This window comes from Taudactylus pleione, unplaced genomic scaffold, assembly GCF_031769625.1.
Source record: "Taudactylus pleione unplaced genomic scaffold, aTauple2 ptg000015l, whole genome shotgun sequence".
NCBI lineage: Eukaryota > Metazoa > Chordata > Amphibia > Anura > Myobatrachidae > Taudactylus > Taudactylus pleione.
The window spans coordinates 31,951,354-31,970,267 of NW_028284417.1; the positions used below are offsets into that span (position 1 = coordinate 31,951,354).

General features: G+C 45.6%; 1 protein-coding gene across 2 annotated transcripts in view; it reads left to right on the forward strand.

Annotated features, from left to right (window-relative positions):
• KLHL32 (kelch like family member 32) overlaps positions 1-18,914 on the forward strand; it is a 228,100-nt gene that overhangs the window by 88,928 nt on the left and 120,258 nt on the right. The gene's annotated exons all lie outside the window — the stretch shown is intronic.

The window sequence follows — 18,914 nt, forward strand, 5'->3', positions numbered from 1 at the left end:
CCTGTTGTTCCCCTAGTTTTACGTCACTGTTAATTGATTTATGATAATCTCATGGATTATAACTAATATATACCTAGAAAAGAACAAGATTATCCTTAGGTGGAGCACCCCTCTACTTCAGGGTTCAATTCAGGTACAAAAGTAATATTAACACGGAGCAGCTTGCAGCTGTGGACACAAGCAAGATAGTATTGCTGATATTCACGCTACCTGCATTCTAAGTAATGATATCACAGGATAATTATCACAGAGCAGCATGCAGTGCGAATGATAACAGAATATGATTGCATATAAACACAACTATATAAATTAGTGTCAATCACAAATAACATATATTGCAGAATGGAATAGCAATATATTAACCAACGTCTGTTTTGCAGAGTTATAATAGCAGCAAGAGATATGTACATATATTGCAGGATGGAATAGCAAAAGTACACAACACCAATGGCTTGCAGAGTAGATTTGCAGCACAATGAGTGTTCCAGGTATATTTGCAACAGGTACAGGTAAAGCAAGGCAGAGCTAGGACAGGAACAAAGAATACCAAACAGCAGATACAGGGAACGGATGACACGACTTCCACAAGAAGTCAGCAAGGCAGGAATGGGTTGGCTGCCCTATAACAGAAATCAGAGCCAATCCCGTGTGAGCAAACGAAACCAGCCTCTGATAATTTCCTCTATGAGCAACTGAGTGCTGTATGTTCACAGAGGCTTCCCAGCTGGGAGCAATCAGACTGGACCAAACCTCACTGTGGCTGTCTTTGCCTGTTAACCCGCTCAGCTCTGGCTGGAAACCTGCAGCAGATAAGAGCTGTCACGACAGCTCATAATATCACCTGGATATCCCCCCGCCCTTTCAGAATACTTTCCAAGTACCCCTGAACGCCACAGCGAATACACCAGGTTAAAATCCACTAGTCTAGGATAGTAATAAAAGAAAAATCAGAAGAAGGCTTATAATGTAGCACATAGAAAATGGGCACCTATAGGATCTGTTTAGAGTTGAGCTCACTGTCAGGCAAACCGGAGAGCAACCAGACAACAAATCTATCTATCTATCTATCTATCTATCTATCTATCTATCTATCTCATATCTATTCATCTATCCATCCATCTATCTCCTATCTGTCTGTCAGCTATCTAATTATCTGTCTCATAGAGAAATCATGTGGAATTAGTTCATATTTTGATCACAACATCTAAGCTTGCAGCCCAGCATCTTGATATCTTCATTTCTGGAAGTTTTACACTATAATAAAGGTATGCTTGTTTGAAAGGAAAACAAATGAAGACTGATGAAAGCTAAGACTATATAGAGTCATTAGAAAAAAAATAACTGTATATATATTATATATATATATATATATATATATATATACTGTAGATTCACATTTTGTGCTTAACAGATAGTTTAAATGTAGACAATTAAAAAAATATATAAAGAGAGTTTGGTATACATATGGGCATGGTATAAGACAGGAATATAAAACAACAGAAAAGGGAATAACCTTTTCCAGGTTGACTGGACCTGCTGTACAGAACAACATCATCCCTAAATGGACACATAAAACAGATTATTGCTTAAACACAACACATTTTTTTGTAAATTAATCCAATATATAAATATAAAGAAAAATCAATCAATATTGTACACTTCCACAGTAGAAGAGATGTATGTGTTCAGACAAAATGAATGTTCTACCCCAATAGTGTATGGGATATAAGAATAGAAAGTTGATTAATAATTACACATCTGCAAGCACAACAAATGTAAGCAATTAAACAGATAAAACAGACACATTAAGAAGGGTAATATATGAAACTGGAAAAAAACAACACTAATATAAAACTCTTGCCAATGAGGTAATAAAACAACTTACTATTTACAATTAGTAAGCAGAAACTAAAACACAACTAATAGAAAAACCATATCCTTATTGAATTAACGTTACAGCTGATAGAGTGTAACATATTCTTAATAAAATACATATCTAAAACATTTACAGATGTGTCTACATACAGCTATCCTCAAATCACTTCAAATAGTCACGTTTAGCATGCCATGAACTGATCCACCTATCAAGAGCTCCAGCTTAAATCTTTCCCTCTCACTCAGAGTAATACACACGGTACGATAAGCTGTCAGATTTTAATGATAACAATCCTACCATTATCGTTAAAATCTGACAGTTTCTGGCGCCTGCAGACCACCATACAATGGTCGATGCGAGGCCACGTATGGTCGTTATCGACCAACTACCGTTGTATGTGCAAGCAGGCAGACCTGGTCGATATCGACCAGGTTAGCCTGCTTACTATAGGGACCGGCGAACTTAGTTTGCGGGTCGTTATTGTCGTTAATGGGTTACTGCATGTGTTGGATGAACATCCAACACATGCAGGACGATCAGACAACGATTGTCTGATCGTTATCTGATCGTTGCCATCGTACCGTGTGTACGCAGCATAAGATATTGGTGCGACTTTGCTTTGAGGTGGCATCTATTTCACGGTGAGGGGGCACCAGCTAAAATCTTGCCTAATTAGTCAGGGCCGGCTCTGGGTTATTATTATATTGCTATTTTTGTTGTTCAATTTGAGGGTTTTAGATATTAACAAATACCGGATGTACTGTACTCATTGCAAAGTGTGGCAGACATAATCACTATGCACAATTTAAGAAGGATTAATAAATAAAAGAATAACACAGGACCAGCTTTACATTCCATTTGAATGATTTGTTAGGCTATCCATATTCTAGAAGATGGAAAAGATGAGACCTTCTTATAGGTTGTCTCAGACCTGGTGTGACCAGTAGATTTATTGTATGATTATGTGACTTTAGTCCCATATTAACCATTTGTTTAAACATGTATATTTTCATATTATTCAAGTTTAAGGCTTTCACAGATATTGTATTTTGTATGTAGAATGCAGGCCACTGGTCACGTGGTGACATGCGCAGACAAGTTGTTATTTAGCTTTAAAGCATGCTGAATGCATAGAAAGGAAGGTCTCATAATACCAGTGGCGGAACTAGCGGTGGTGCATCCGTCCGGTGCCTTACACCGGGGCCCACTGTGGTGCAGGGGCCCATAGCCACCTGCATCCAACAGCACCGCTGCACCCGCCGCCAGTGTACCCCGGGCCCCACAGTATTTAAGTGTAGTGCGGACCACAGTGAGAGCAGTCCGCACTACACAGTAACAAACACACCACCACCAGCGGCAGCTTTGTGTTTGTTATAGCAGCCAATGAGTCAGACAGATTCTCATTGGCATATACTGTAGTAGTATATGAACCAGCGCTAAGTGCTCATAATGATAAATATGATAAAAATAATATACTGAGATGGACAGTTAACAATTAAAAAGCAAAATATATTTAATTCAAACACATATGTAATAGACTAAAAATATTGCACATAGTGCTGCAGTGAATTCACGTTAAAATGTCAATACAAGATCACCAGAAAATGCAGATTATGCAGCTATTAGTTCTCACATTAAATTATCAGAACAAAGTCACAAGTTGAAATGCAAATTATGCAACTGTTGGTAATTTCCAAATGATGAATACTGGGATTAGGACTCCCTCCTTAGTGTCCAAAGGAAAATAATAAGCAGCGCAAGATATTACCACTCTGTGGCATGTGTTCCAAAAGTCCCTTTCAGCATCTTATGTGCCGTTCATAGGTTTAATAAAGTGGAAACTTCCAGGTCTCTTACGAACAGGTATTTAAACCCCATTAGTAACTCACCAATACATTCTCCTATACTCCTGGGGAAGCTGGTAGCTAATACACTAGCGAAACGCGTTGAGAGGGATACCTTTGCATTCTCATTACACTGGATGATCTTTGGACTTCATTTACAACCCCCTTGGCAAGGCGCTTTAAGAGACCTGGATACTGCATCCACAGAGGGAGCTGGGCTGGAGCTCACTCATGAACTCTGCCTTCTGGCTGCCACAGTGGGTGATGGTAGAGACGTCATGACGTCTCTCCCATTGTGCAGAGCAGGAGGACAGAGGAGCTGACGGAGCGGGAGTGGGGATTCAGGTAAGTGTGTTGTTTTTTTTGGGGGGGTTTTGTGTGTGTTTGTCTTATATATGTAGGGGGGACACTGTATAAGGGCACTACTGGGGGGACTGCATAGGGCGGACCACTACTGAGTGCACTGTATATGGGGCACTAATGGGGGCTCTGTTTAAGGGGCATTCCTGGGAGCACTGCATAGTGGGGACCACTACTGGAGGCACTGCATGGGGGGACTACTACTGGGGGCACTGTATAAGGGGCACTACTGGGGGCACTGCATATGGGAACCACTACTGGGGGCACAGTATATGGGGCACTACGGGGGGCACTGTATATGTGGCACTACTGGGAGCACTGCATAGGGGGCACCACTATTGGGGGCACTGCATAGAGCGGACTACTAAGGGGGCACTGTACAAGGGGCACTGCATAGGGGGACTACTACTGGGGAACTGTATAAGGGGCACTGCATAGGGGGGACTACTACTGGGGGCACTGTATAAGGGGCAGTACTGGGGACACTGCATAGGGGGACTACTGGGGGCACTGTATAAGGGGCATGTATAGGGGGACCACTACTGCGGGCACTGCATAGAGGGGGCTACTACTGGGGCAATGCATAGGGGGGACTACTACTGGGAGCACTGCATAGGGGGGACAACTACTAGGAGTACTGCATAGGGGGGACAACTACTGGGGACACTGCATAGGGGGACCACTGCTGAGGGCACTGCATAGGGGGGGCTACTACTGGGGGCAATGCATAGGGGGACCACTGCTGGGGGCACTGCATAGGGGGGGCTACTACTGGGGGCAATGCATAGGGGGACTACTACTGGGGGCACTGCATAGGGGGACCACTTCTGGGGGCACTGTATAGGGGAAACTACTGGGGGCACTGTATATGGGGGGACCACTACTGGGGGCACTGTATATGGGGTACTACTGGGGGTACTGCATAGGGGGACCACTACTGGGGGCACTGCATAGGGGGGACTACTACTGGGGGCAATGCATAGGGAGAACTCCTAGGGGGGCACTGCACAGGGGGGACCACTTCTGGGGGCACTGTAGAAGGGGAACTACTGGGAGCACTGCATAGGGAGGACCACTACTGCGGGCACTGCATAGGGGGACCACTACTGGGGGCATTGTATATGGGGCACTACAGGGGGCACTGTATAGAGGGCACTACAGGGGGGACCACTACTGGGGGCACTGTATAAGGGGCATGTATAGGGGGACCACTACTGCAGGCACTGCATAGGGGGGACCACTTCTGGGGGCACTGTATAAGGGGAACTACTGGGAGCACTGCATAGTCGGGACCACTACTGGGGACACCGCATAGCGGGACCACTGCTGTGGGCACTGCATAGGGGGGGCTACTACTGGGGGCAATGCATAAGGGGGACTACTACTGGGAGCACTGCATAGGGGGGACAACTACTGGGAGCACTGCATAGGGGGGACAACTACTGGGGACACTGCATAGGGGGATCACTGCTGGGGGCACTGCATAGGGGGGCTACTACTGGGGTCAATGCATAGGGGGACTACTACTGGGGGCACTGCATAGGGGGGACCACTTCTGGGGGCACTGTATAGGGGAAACTACTGGGGGCACTGTATATGGGGGGACCACTACGGGGGGCACTGTATATGGGGTGCTACTGGGGGCACTGTATAAGGGGCACTACTGGGGGTACTGCATAGGGGGACCACTACTGGGGGCACTGCATAGGGGGGACTACTACTGGGGGCAATGCATAGGGGGAACTTTTAGGGGGGCACTGCATAGGGGGGACCACATCTGGGGGCACTGTAGAAGGGGAACTACTGGGAGCACTGCATAGGGAGGACCACTACTACGGGCACTGCATAGGGGGACCACTACTGGGGGCATTGTATATGGGGCACTACAGGGGGCACTGTATAGAGGGCACTACAAGGGGGACCACTACTGGGGCACTGCATAGTGGGGCCCAAAGCATATTCTTGCACCTGGGCCCACCACTCTCTAGTTCCGCCACTGCATAATACCAAATGATGCCCTTGGCATCTATGTAGATCACCAAGCAAGTTAATATGTAATAGTCTCCATAATTGAGACAGTGCTGCTGTTTTATTGCTTGTAGTCATAATTGGGAATTGCCCCCAGGGTATAAGACTTAAGTTAAGGTGCCCGTGTAGGTGTAGGGCGACTGCCGAACCGTCAGACCGCACAATATGCCGGCTTCCCCCTCCTTCATCTGAATGGGATCATACATCGCATCCCAGATCAGATGGTTTTGCAGGAAGATCTGGGGATGCGATATACGACCCCACAGGAGTGCGCACCACGATATCAGGTACAATATTGTGCCCATACACGGCACGATATAGCACCTTTATCGTGCCGATCAGTCGGATCAGCACGTATATCGTGCCGATCAGTCGGATCAGCACGTACATCGTGCTGTGTATGGGGGCCTTAAGAATAATACACATCATCCTTTGTGACTGGAGCTAGCACAGTATATCTTTGATCTGTGTGTCTAACGGAAGCGGTATGAAATACCGCTGGCCGCATGGCCGTGAGTTCGAATTCCGGCAGCGTGAGACAGACAGCTGGAGAGATCCCGGCAGCGGCAGCCCGACAGCCCTGGAAATCCCGATCATCCCTAGGTAAGTACTTACTAACCTAACTTAACCCTAATCCTCCTTAGGGATACCTAGCCCTAACCTCTCCCCCTGTTCCTAACCCTAAAACCCCCTCTAAGTGCCTAAACCTAACCCCCCCCCTTCCCCGCTGCCTAACCCTAAGTCCCCCGGGGGGGTGCCTAACCCTAAGTCCCCCCGGGAGCCCTAAACCTTAAAGGCTGTCCACTCGCCGTGCCCGGTATCCCTTCGATCGGGATGCCGGGCGCCGGTCTCCTGGCGTCGGAAAAATGACAGGCGTCTAGATTTAGACACCTGTCATTTAACCCTCGCCGGGATATAGCAGTCAGGAAGCTGGCTGTCGGGCTTACGTCAGCCGGCTGCCCAATTGCATCCCATGTCTAACTTACTTAGACAAAAGGGGCTCCCCAAGGGATCATTGAAGATGTTGACTTCTATGCACTCCTTTCAAGCCTCACTCAGACAACACGGATGGTGCCCTTTTCGCACTGGGTGTCTGAACTGTAGGCAATGGGGTTCCCCAAGAATTCTAACCTTAGCTAAGTATATCTTTACATATCTTCTATTAATAAACTGCTGTTTAGGTTAATTTGTTTAAAATTCAGTGCTTGGAAGACGTCAGATTTCCTTCTTGCGCAAGCCTCTAAAATTTCTAGTTGCGTCTCTGGGTTATTATATTTAAAAGTGGTCATTTTCTTATTTATAGTATCTAACCCAAGGCAGTTAAAGCGGACACCATGGTCACATGAAACAGCACAGGCTGGCTAGCTATTGTCATGGGACCAGTACTCGAATTGTGTACGGGATCCCAGTGGTCGGGATGCCAGCTGTCAGAATACCGACAGCAGTACCCCTACAGTCAGAGGGGGTCATTCAGACCTGCTCGTGAGCAGCAGTACTCTCGCAAGCGGGTCGATGTTCCCCACTGCGCATGCGCACAACGGAGGGAGCTCCGTCGTGCGCATGTGCGAGACCCGGGGAGCGACGGGCTTTCCATCGCTCCGGGTCTCGCACCACAGGGGGCGTGCTGTCGATGTTGATTGACAGCACGCCCCCTTTGGTGGGCGTGCCGGGGGCGTGCCTGCCAGACGGAGGCGTTCCCATGGGAACGCCTACAGTCTACCGTCTGAAGCCGGCCCCACTGACATCACTAGTGATGTCAATGGGAGTGATTTTGGCTCTGATAGAGCCAAAATCACTCCAGGGCTTGTGGCATGGAGACCAGGGTCCCCGTCGCAAGTTCGATGGTCGCGATGGTCAAGACCATCGCGACCATCTTTTTGGCCGCTCGCATATGCTGTGGGTGGTCACCCACAGCTATACGAGCGGCCAGGAGGCCGCTCCATTTTCATGGAGGAGGGCCCTGATTCAGAGCGTCCGGCTCTGAATCAGGCCCAGAATCCCATAGCATGCAGGAAAGAACCCTGACCCTTAACCCCTCCTTTCCCACAGCCTAACCCTAACTCTCCCCCCTGCAGCCTAACCCTAACCCCCCCACAGCCTAACCCTAACCTTCCCACTAGTGACTGACCTTAGCCCCAACCCTGAACCTAAACCTCACCCTGAACCTTAATACTTACCTCCGGGATGTCAGCAATCGGGATTCTGGAGCCGGGATTCTGACCGCCAGCATCTCGACCGCCAGGATGCCGACTACATCCCCAGCACTCTTACCCAGGCATACTCTGTGTACTTCCTAGAGATCCTACAGATGCAGGGCTCCTGCTTTTATGCTCTTTAAAGTTAATCTGATGCTATTTATTTGTGGATTTTATAGAAAAGTTAATTTAAATCTCACATATTGTGGTATCACATAAAGCTACTTTTAATGATGTAGGAATGTTCAAGCAGTGTAGTATTATTATTATTATTATTATTATTATTATTATCCTCTATTTATATGGTGCCACAAGTGTTCTGCAGCGCATAGAACTAATAAGTGAACAAGAAACAAGTACCTTACCGTGCATTACAGTGCAGGACAAGGACATGATTTATATACATTGCTGCAATAGCGACTAAAGCACTCACAATAAGCAGCAGGGAGTTGGCAGTCATGTGTTAGGTGCCCTTATGGGGAGTAAAGAGTAGAAGAAAATGTAGAGAAGCACATGATGGAAAAGGCCCCTGCTCATGAGAGCTTACATTCTAAAGGGGAGGGGCAGACAGACAGGCGTAACACAGAAGGGGAAGATAGGGAGGAAAGAACATGAAGTGGGTTAGGATGAGAGCTGGAGGACTGATGAAGTAGTGGGTCTTGAGAGCCCGTTTGAAGATTTGTAGAGAGGTGGAGAGTCTGACAGGGAGAGGGAGAGCATTCCAAAGGTAGGGAGCAGCACAGGCAAAATCTTGGATGCAGGAATGGGAGGAAGCAATCAGTTGGCAAGAGAGGCAGCATGCATTTGTAGAGCGAAGTGGACGGGCGGGAGTGTAAAGGGAGAGAAGGTCAGAAATGTATGTGGGAGAGGATTTGGTGAGGGCTTTGTAGGTGAGTGTAAGATCCCTGAATTGGCATCTGAAGGGGAAGGGGAGCCAGTTTAGGGCTTGAAGGAGAGGGGAAGCAGATGAACATCTGGAGAGGAAGATGAGCCGATCAGCAGCATTGAAAACTAATTGTAGTGGAGAGAGGTGAGAGACTGGGAGGCTAGCTAGGAGAAGATTACAGTAGTCCAATCTGGAGATGACCAGTGAGTGGATGAGGGTTTTAGTTGCATCCTGGGTGAGGATGGGTCTAATCCTGGATATTTTTTTAGGTGGAAACAGCAGGACTGCGAGAGGTGCTGAATGTGTGGTTTAAATGAGAGGGAGGAGTCTAGGATAACTCCAAGACAGCACACTTTGGAGCTAGAGGAGATATTTGTGCCATCAATAGATAATGAAATTGTGGGAAGAGAGGTAGTGGAAGAGGGTGGGAAGATGATCAGCTCAGTCTTAGACATGTTAAGTTTAAGAAAGCACTGGGACATCCATGAAGAGACAGCAGAGAGACAGTTGTAGATACGGGTAAGGAGTGAGGGGGAGAGCTCAGGGGTAGAAAGATAAATTTGAGTATCATCAGCATAAAGCTGATATCGGAGGTCAAAAGAGTTTGAGTTCACCTAAAGGGGATGAATATAGGGAGAAAAGGAGAGGTCCAAGAACAGAACATTGGGGAACTCCTACTGCAAGTGGAAGTGGGTGGGAAGAGGAGTCATGAGAGGACACAGAGAAGAAACGATTAGGGAGGTAGGAGGAAAACCAGGAGAGGGCAGTGCCACGTAAACCAAGAGAGTGAAGGATTTGTAGGAGGAGAGGGTGGTCTACAGTGTCAAATGTAGCAGAGAAGTCAAGGAGAATGAGCAGAGAGTAGTGGCCCTTGGATTTGGCAGTAAGAAGGTCATTGCTGACTTTCGTGAGGGCAGTTTCATTGAAGTGGAGAGAACGGAAGCCAGACTGAAATGAGTCGCTAGAGATATCGTTTGTGGGGGAGATGTGAATAAAATTATCCGGGTTGCTGTAACGTGGAGGTAAGATTAATTTGGGGGACCGATATGAGTAGAGTTTAGTGATGGTGTGGGTACCTGAGCTAGAAAGGGAACCTGTAGGAGGTGGGCAGGGAGGGAAATGTGGATGACAGTGGGGTGAAGTGACAGGGAGAGGAGTGTAGGAGGAGGGTTTGGTGGTGGGGTAGTAAGACAGAGGGGTGGGGTAGAACAGGAAGAAAGTGAAGTAATGGGAGATGAGGGAAGAGTAGGCAGACAGAGGAGGGGGGAGAAGGGGAGGAGGAAGTGGAAGAGATAAGGGGGAAAGGATAAAGGTGGAAGCAGGGGGCAGAACAGAGGATAAGGTAGAGACTGATGGAAGGAGGGAGTTGAAGAAAACCTTCTCATGGTGTTTATAAATAAACAAAAGGAATTAAATTTGGAAATGTAAATGAAATATGAGTGCAAGATATTTGTAGAAATGCAAGTGAAAGAACAGTGATGGTAAATATGTATACTGATTAACAAGTTTGTTATTGAGAGGATTAAAAGTGGGGATCTAATGTGTGCAGAATTTGAATAATACCGCAGATCATAAGCAGATAGAGGATGTGAAGCTAGGCTAGAGAGCTAAGATAAAGGACAGTGGACCTCATTCAGAGGCGGTCGTTAGTTGCAAGCGGTCGCTCTGAATCAGGGCGACCGCTTGCATTCTGAACGACCGCCTCCTTGTCGATCACTAAACTGTGGGTTAACACCCACCGCTCTAGCGACCGACATGGGTGATGGTCGCGATGGTCAAGGGAGCTTCCTGCTCTGATCATTGCTGATGTCAGTGGGGCGGGAACGCCTCCGTTTGGGCAGGCACACCCCCTGCCTGCCTCCTACATGGGGCGAGCTGTCACTCACCATCAACAGCACACCTCGTCTGCTGCAAGACCCCTAGCGATGTAACGTCCGTCACTAGCCGGGTCTCGCATGCACACGACGGAGCCGGCTCCATCGTGCTCATGCCCAGTGGGGCAACATCAGCGCTTGCAACCGACTCTGCATGACCCCCAGTGTGTCAATCAGGCTGCGGCTTAGAGGGCAATGCAAGTAATCTTGCAGGACCCATTCTGCACATGCACAGAACAGGGCCCCCTGCCATTGGAGATGTATGCAAACCATTAGATTTGCCTACATCTCTGAATCAGGCCCAGAGAATAGTATGTGCATTGGATAGTACTCAGACAGTGCTGGTAGGTGTTGTATTTGATAATAATTCTTTGACTACATTTTTTTTTTTTGCTTCACTGGCTATCACACCTCCACAGTTTCTGTCACAACTATTTTTGCAATGCTAGTAGGAGAGGCTAGGTCACCTGCATGTGTTAACTTCCATCCAAAAAGTTGCCAACCCTCCCCTAGCAGAGAAGGACTATTTCTGTTAAATTTGTGACTGTCCTATCACCACATGCACCAATTATATATGGAACACTGCAGTCATGTTTAGCTTTAGTGTGCAGGGAAGTAAATATGATGGTGCAGGGGACGTAGCCATCCCTTGAGTACTGCTATCTGTAGGTATGAGTCTACTAAACTATTTGCTATTTTGACTCTGGTAGCGGCTGTTGGCTGATGTAAAGTTTTGAAAAACATCACCTTCTTTTACTACATTAGACAGAAGCATGGGGACAACTGTTACACAGAAGTATCCATTTGTAACTACACAATATAGACATGTACTTCACTGCCACCTATTTGTATCTCCCTATTTGAATAGTGAGGGAAAGGAATTGTTACTACAGAGTTGAGAGAGGAAAATATGCAGCAGCAGTGAGAGGTTAATGTGTTACTACACAGATGAGGGATGAAAATGTGTTACTACACAGGTGAGGGAGGGAAATGTGTTATTACACAAATGAGGGAGGGGAATGTCAAACTTGTAACTACAAAGTTAGGGAGGGGAAAGTGTTACTACACATATGAGGGAGGGGGATGTGTTACTACACAGATGAGGGAGGGGGATGTGTTACTACACAGATGAGGGAGGGAAATGTGTTACTACACAGATGAGGGAGGGGAATGTCAAACATGTAACTACAAAGTTAGGGAGGAGAAAGTGTTACTACACAGATGAGGGAGGGGGATGTGTTACTACACAGATGAGGGATGGGGGATGTGTTACTACACAGATGAGGGAGGGGGATGTGTTACTAAACAGATAAGGGAGGGAAATGTGTTACTACACAGGTGAGGGAGGGGAATGTGTTACTACTGGGGTGTGCAGGGGTAATGTGTTACTACAAAGGTGAGAGCGTGGAATGTGTTAGTACACAGGTGAGGGAGGGTAGTACACAAGTAAGGGTTGGTAATGTCTTACTATAGCAGTGACACTATTATTATAGGGGTGAAGGATTAATATGTTACTGGAGTGGTGAGATTGAAATGGATACAGTAAATATCTAAAGTCTACCTGGGTGAAACCGGGTACATCTGCTAGTTTATGTAATGTAAGCAGGTGTATTATTGTAACACATTTTAGTTACCTGCCAGCAGTGCCAGATTAAACCCTGTGGAGGCCCCTAGGCAGTCGAAATCTTGGGGCCACCCTCGCAAATTAGATACTCATCTATGTTCTCAAAGATTCTACTTGTGAATGTTCAACTATGATCTGGAGTCAGCAGGAACTCGCAAAACACTAACTCACAGAAAGCTTCATTTCTCAAGGTTTCTCAAGGTTTCTCACTCTAGCGTGATAACATTGAACTATCTAGTGCACACATCGCCCGCTAGATGGAGATGACCATCACTACTATAGATTACATGTATATAGGATGCACCGTAAATTTTTACAAACTGACAGCTGACAGAAGATGAGCTTTTAAGAGATAAATTGTAATGTGAATTCGATGTCTATGGTTTATATACTTTTAGTTGTTAATGGGTACATTACATTAATACAGTATTTTCTCTATATAGTCTTTAATGTAAAGTTTTCATTTCTTTGAGTTAATTAATTGTTTCTATCTTTTGGAAACAATTTAAGAAAGCTTGATAGTAATTTTCTTTCAAGATCAAATCAATATTATATTGATCCATTGTCGCCTGGCCCCTAAAAGGCGCGGAGGACCTAGGCCGGCTCCTACTCTGCATATTCGGTAATCCGGCGCTGCTTGCCAGCATCAATGTATTCACCTAGCTACTCATTTATACAGCTGCTTAAGCCCTCTTCCTCATCTCTCTCTTCCCATCTATTTCCTCCCTCCTCTATCTCCCTCTGACACTCTACTCCCTCTTTCTCTCCCGCTACCTGTCTCTATCTTGTCTCCACTTTGTCTTCCCTCCCCTCCTCCCCTCTCACTCTCCTGCCTCTCTGTATCTGCTTCTCTCCTCCCCCTTTGTTTCTTGCTCATTTCTCCCGTCCCTCCTTCAGTACTTCCTCCTCTGCAGACTTCTCTTCAGCTCTTCCTGTTGTTGTTGTTGCACAGGTCAGACACTGGCTGTGTGAGAGGAGTTCATACCATATGTCATGCCAATGTGATGATATTATTTTTTACCTAACTTATATATATAATTAATTAATAACTATGCATCCAAAAAATAAACATAACATATAGGGCCTGATTCAGACCCGCTCGCAAGCACATTGCGCTCGCAAGCGGGTCGATGGTGGACCAGTGCGCACGCGAACCCCCAAGCGAGTGCAGAAAGCGCTCGCTCCGGGACTCACTATAAAAGGGACGGCTGTCGATGTTGATTGACAGCTCGCCCCATTTTGTAGGCATGGCAGGGGGGTGGCTTCACAAACGGAGGTGTTCCCATGCGAACGCCTGCCATTTGTGGGTGGCCCCACTGACATCACAAGTGATGTTAGTGAGAGAGCTTCCGGCTCTATTTGAGCCAGAAGCTCTCTGGGGCTTGCGGCCACGAGACCCTACCACAATGGTCTCGTCGCAAGCCCGTTGGTTTCGATGGTCTTGACCATCGTGACCATCATCATGGCCACTCGCAATAGCTGTGGGTGGTAACCCAAAGCTATGCGAGCGGTCAAGAGGCCGCAACTAAAAAAACCTGCGCCCGCCCTGATTCAGAGCGAGCGCTCGCTTTTTGCAAACGCCTCTGAATCAAGCCCATATTCCTAATTATAGAAATACATTGCAAACCACACAACTATCAAGTAGAGATGAGTGGGTCCAGTTCTCCGGGAACCGAACCCATCCGAACTTCATGTATACGAGCCGAGATCCGAGCCCAGCTCTGGTTTTCCCATCTGACTCAGATTCAAAAACGAGGCAAAATGCGTCATCCTCCCGATGTTGGATTCTCGCTGGTTTTGATCATATAAATATCCCGGTGATCGGCGCCATTTTCACACCGATTTCACTCCAACTGTGTAGAATGTACAGAACAGATGTGCTACTCTGTCTGTGCACGTGCTGCTGTGTCACTGTGTTGTCCTGTTGGGGGCTGGGGCTGCAGGCTGCTACTGTTTTGTCCATAAAGGGGCTAGGGCTGCAGTACATAAAGTGGGGCTTCAGTAATCAGTACATAAATGTGTGCTTCTGTGTCACTGTTGTCCTGTCAATCAAGGAGCTGGGGCTGCAGTACACAAAGGGCTGCTGCTGTGTTGTCCATAAAGGGGTGCTGCTGTGTTGTCCTGTCCATCAAGGGGCTAGGGCTGCAGTTCATGAAAGGGTGCTGTGTTGTCCAGGCTAAAGGGTGTTCTGTCAATTCAGGGGTGCTCTTCCCCAGTGTAAAAAAATAAGTTAAATAAAATTATCATTCCACAAAAAATAAAAAATAAATATCTTTTTTTTCAGGGTTTTTTTTGAGTGTTAGCTACGCTATTATTGTTCGGGTACACTGCCAGCCAGACCACAGTTTATCATCCACGTATTTGTGACTCTGCAGATAGTCCATCTGCACTCTGCAGTAATGCTTTGTTGTCCATAAAGGGGTGCTGTGTTGTTCATCAAGAAGCTGCTGCCAGGTTGGGAATTGCTTTTCTAGTGAAGTGAAATCTAGATTGGATTTGGTAGCAGGGACACAGGACCTCAATGAACTGTCTAAAATCAACTGCATTATTGGAGGATATTGGACACACATCTAATACCAGCATAGATGTTATGGCGTCAGTGATCTGCTGTGCAACTGAGTGACTGCTGTCACACTTGCTCCCCCTTGCAAAGGATTGTTTAACAGTGAATTGTTTTTTAAAGTACTACTAGTAGTCTTCATGGTCCCCTTCTGGGATGAAAATCCACTCCCAGCAGCAGCAGGCATAGGTCTCAAGGATTCTGCTGGGGGGCAAGGACTGATGTGAATGATTTAAAAAAATTTTGTAAATGCCTCCCCTCCTTTCTCAAAAAATGTAATTACATTTACTAGTAATCAAATTTTCCTTTCCTCGCAACAAGTACATACATACTCCATCTTCCTCAGGCCTCATGAATAATAAAAACATTTGTTTCCTGATGTACCATTTTGGAAGTTGAACTGCCACAGCTGCTGCAATCTTTGATATGCTGTTCCTGAATGCCAAAAATGCCCAGAAATGTTTATGGCCGCAGTCAGCATCTCCTGCATGCCCCTTTAATTTAAAAAAATATTCTGATCTGCCAAATTAATTTTGTGGGCAAAACATGGGACATATTGTTTGCCCATGCCATCCTCCCTCATAAATTTGCTTCAGAATCAAAAATTTTTATAAAATTTACTACCAATCAACCCTTCATTTCCCTGCATTCAGCTACATACATACTCCATCTTCCTCAGGCCTCTTGATTAATGAAAACATATGTTTCCTTATGTGCCATGTTGGAAATTGAACTGCCATATGTTTGTGCCGCCCACTGCTGCTGCTTAGCTTAGTCAGCCAGCTAGATTGGGGCAAATTTTGGGCCTACACCAAATGAAAACTATATTGTGAGGTGGTCAAAATTGACTAACAAACCAAAAAATTATGTGATTTTAGCAGTTTTTAGCAATTTGTTTTTAAAAATACAGATCCAAAACCAACACTCGCAAAGGTGGTTTTGGCAAAACCAAAACCAAAACACGGGGGTCGGTGCACATCCCTACTATAATGTAGGATAAGTAGTGAAAATTGAAGGATCAAAGATTTGGGGGCAGTCTGCAAAACCATTACACCGACCGAGCTCATAGGTACAGTAAATCAGGTGGTGATTTACTGTACCTATACATGCAGTGCCAGAATGGCCATTTGGCATTTTCAATAAATGCCAGGTGGCTGCCTAGCACAGAACATCTGTGAACAGCACATTTCCTTTCTGCATTACGTGAGTTGCTTCTCAGCAACCCCCTGGAGTAATTTTAGCCCAAACAGACAGGGGATATGTGTAATTTAGCAATAATAACTTTCAGTTAAATCCCCCTGTAAATAAAACACAAAATACTGAGCATGCCATGCAGGGGACTCAAACTCCCAACCACATGTGCCATATTTAGACACTAGAGCTAACTGCTCCTGTATAGAGAGCCTAGAATGTCTTATATAGTTGAGCGTGGGGGGAGTATGAACATTTTTCTTCTAACATTAATACAACGTAATGTGACTGTAAATATAGTATACAGTATGTTGGTGTTTTTCAGGATAGTCCTCTTCTTTCCCCATCCGAAATCTCACTTGGCACAGTGCTAATTTTTCCATAATCCAAACTCGGGTGACATGGTATTACGTTTCAAATTTATGGGAGATATATGCATACTTTCCTACATTCTGGGACACTAAGAATTTTGGAGAGATCTCCAAGAAGAGCAAGCCAACCTCCCTCACTAGTGAGGTGGGTTGAGCTTGATGATACAAATTATATCACCACACCGCCTGCACTTACCCCAGGTCCTCTCCTCCAGATTCACCAAGAGGTAAGATTAAATATGCCTATAAGTATTCATTCATACCGCTACCTGGAGATGATACTCCTCTCACAAAAGCATAGAGGAGTACCAATACCCACTGTATAGAGGTAATCACATGGCTGCAGAAACTGCATAGTAGTTGCAGCTATTTATTGTAATTATCACAAATTTATATTTGTCTTTCTAGTTTGTAGCATAGATGTTATGGAATAAAAAAGTAATTCCAACCTACCAGATAAACTACAGTAGATGACATGTTTGTTGACTATGATATTATGATGCGAGAAATCTTGATATGATTTTTTTTTTATATTGATTTCCTTTTTAAAACAAGTTATGTATATAGACTAAAGGACTGATTCATTACAGATCGCTATTGTGATCGCAGGTGAGATTATGCACACGTGTCTGCTGCGAAAATATGCTAATGACTGCTAAAGGCAAAGCTATTATAGAGACACCCAAAAGCCAGCATAGAGACGCCCACTGCCACTTTCGCACATCCTTAATACTTTGCAATCCTGCGTATACATCGGGAATATGCACAATTACAACAGGTCTGCCCTTACTTAGAAATTGCTAACCTCGTCCCATGCAGTGAGTACTCAAGCTGCATATGCCGTTGAGGTGGTTAATTTATAAACACCTACGCAACAGCATTCAAACATTCAAGCACGCCTGCGTTTCTCCGACCACTCCCCTGTCACCACCCCCTAAACGCTGACCTCCCGTCCCTCTATCTGCGATGGCTTTGTAGCTGCATAGCTGAATGCAGAGTGATTGAAATGCTAACTCACACACGTGCACGGCGATGCATAAGAATGCACGGTACGCAACAATCTGCCATCTGCGTACACTGGGCCTGATTCAGCAAGGATCGCTATTCTGCTAATATCAGTGGTGATATGCAAATGTTTGCATTTGCATTGTGATCGCAGCCTAACTTAAGGACGCCCACTTCCCCTTACTCACATCCATATACTTTGGCAACATAGCAAAATAATCGGTAACATCGAGTAACATCGGATCCATACACACAGTTAAGGAAGATCAGAGCTCACTCAGGAACTGCTAACTTCAGTGCACACTATGAGGTCTCAGGCTGCGTATGGTATCGCAGTGGATAATTTATGCACGCCCATGCAATGATGTTCAAACGCACTGGCACGCCTTCGTTTGCCGACCACCCCTCCGTCACCACCTACAAACTGCACTTCCTGTCAATCACTCTGTGATGGGTCTATGTAGTTACCGATCATAGTGGATAGTTCGCGCCCTGCTATGCATGCGCAGTGCGAAATAATCGGCCGACTGCGTGCATATTAGCAACTGCGATCCTTGCTGAATCAGGCCCACTATCACAATAGCAATCCATGCTGAATCAGGCCCTAAATTTGGACTTCATACTTTTATATATTCAAAATATGACTACATACTTTTCTCTCTTTGGAAGATTGGGGAATCTGGAGACCTGCAAAACATTCTTTAAGCAACATTCCAAGTACCCCTGTGCTTTTAGGTGTTTGATATGCTGACATTTAGTTAGTTTTGTTGGACCTGAGCCATCACACCTATTTAGTGACATGATTACTGTGTTACTTGACATAGTGGCAGCTTGCAGATTAATGCTAGGAAAAGTGCAATCCCCCCTCCTTTATCCCCTCATTACAGTGAAATAATGATAGGATTGCTAAGCAGTTGAAAAATTTGACCTGGAAATGGCTGAGACAATTTTGAATGTCAGTACACTTTATTGCAGGTTAAATTGAACACTAATGCCAGGATTTGCTTTGGCCTGTTTTCTGGTATCACACCTCAATCTGTCAGAAATGGAAGATAATTCCAGATTCTGGTGCAATATCATGCGAAAAACCAAGGTAAATC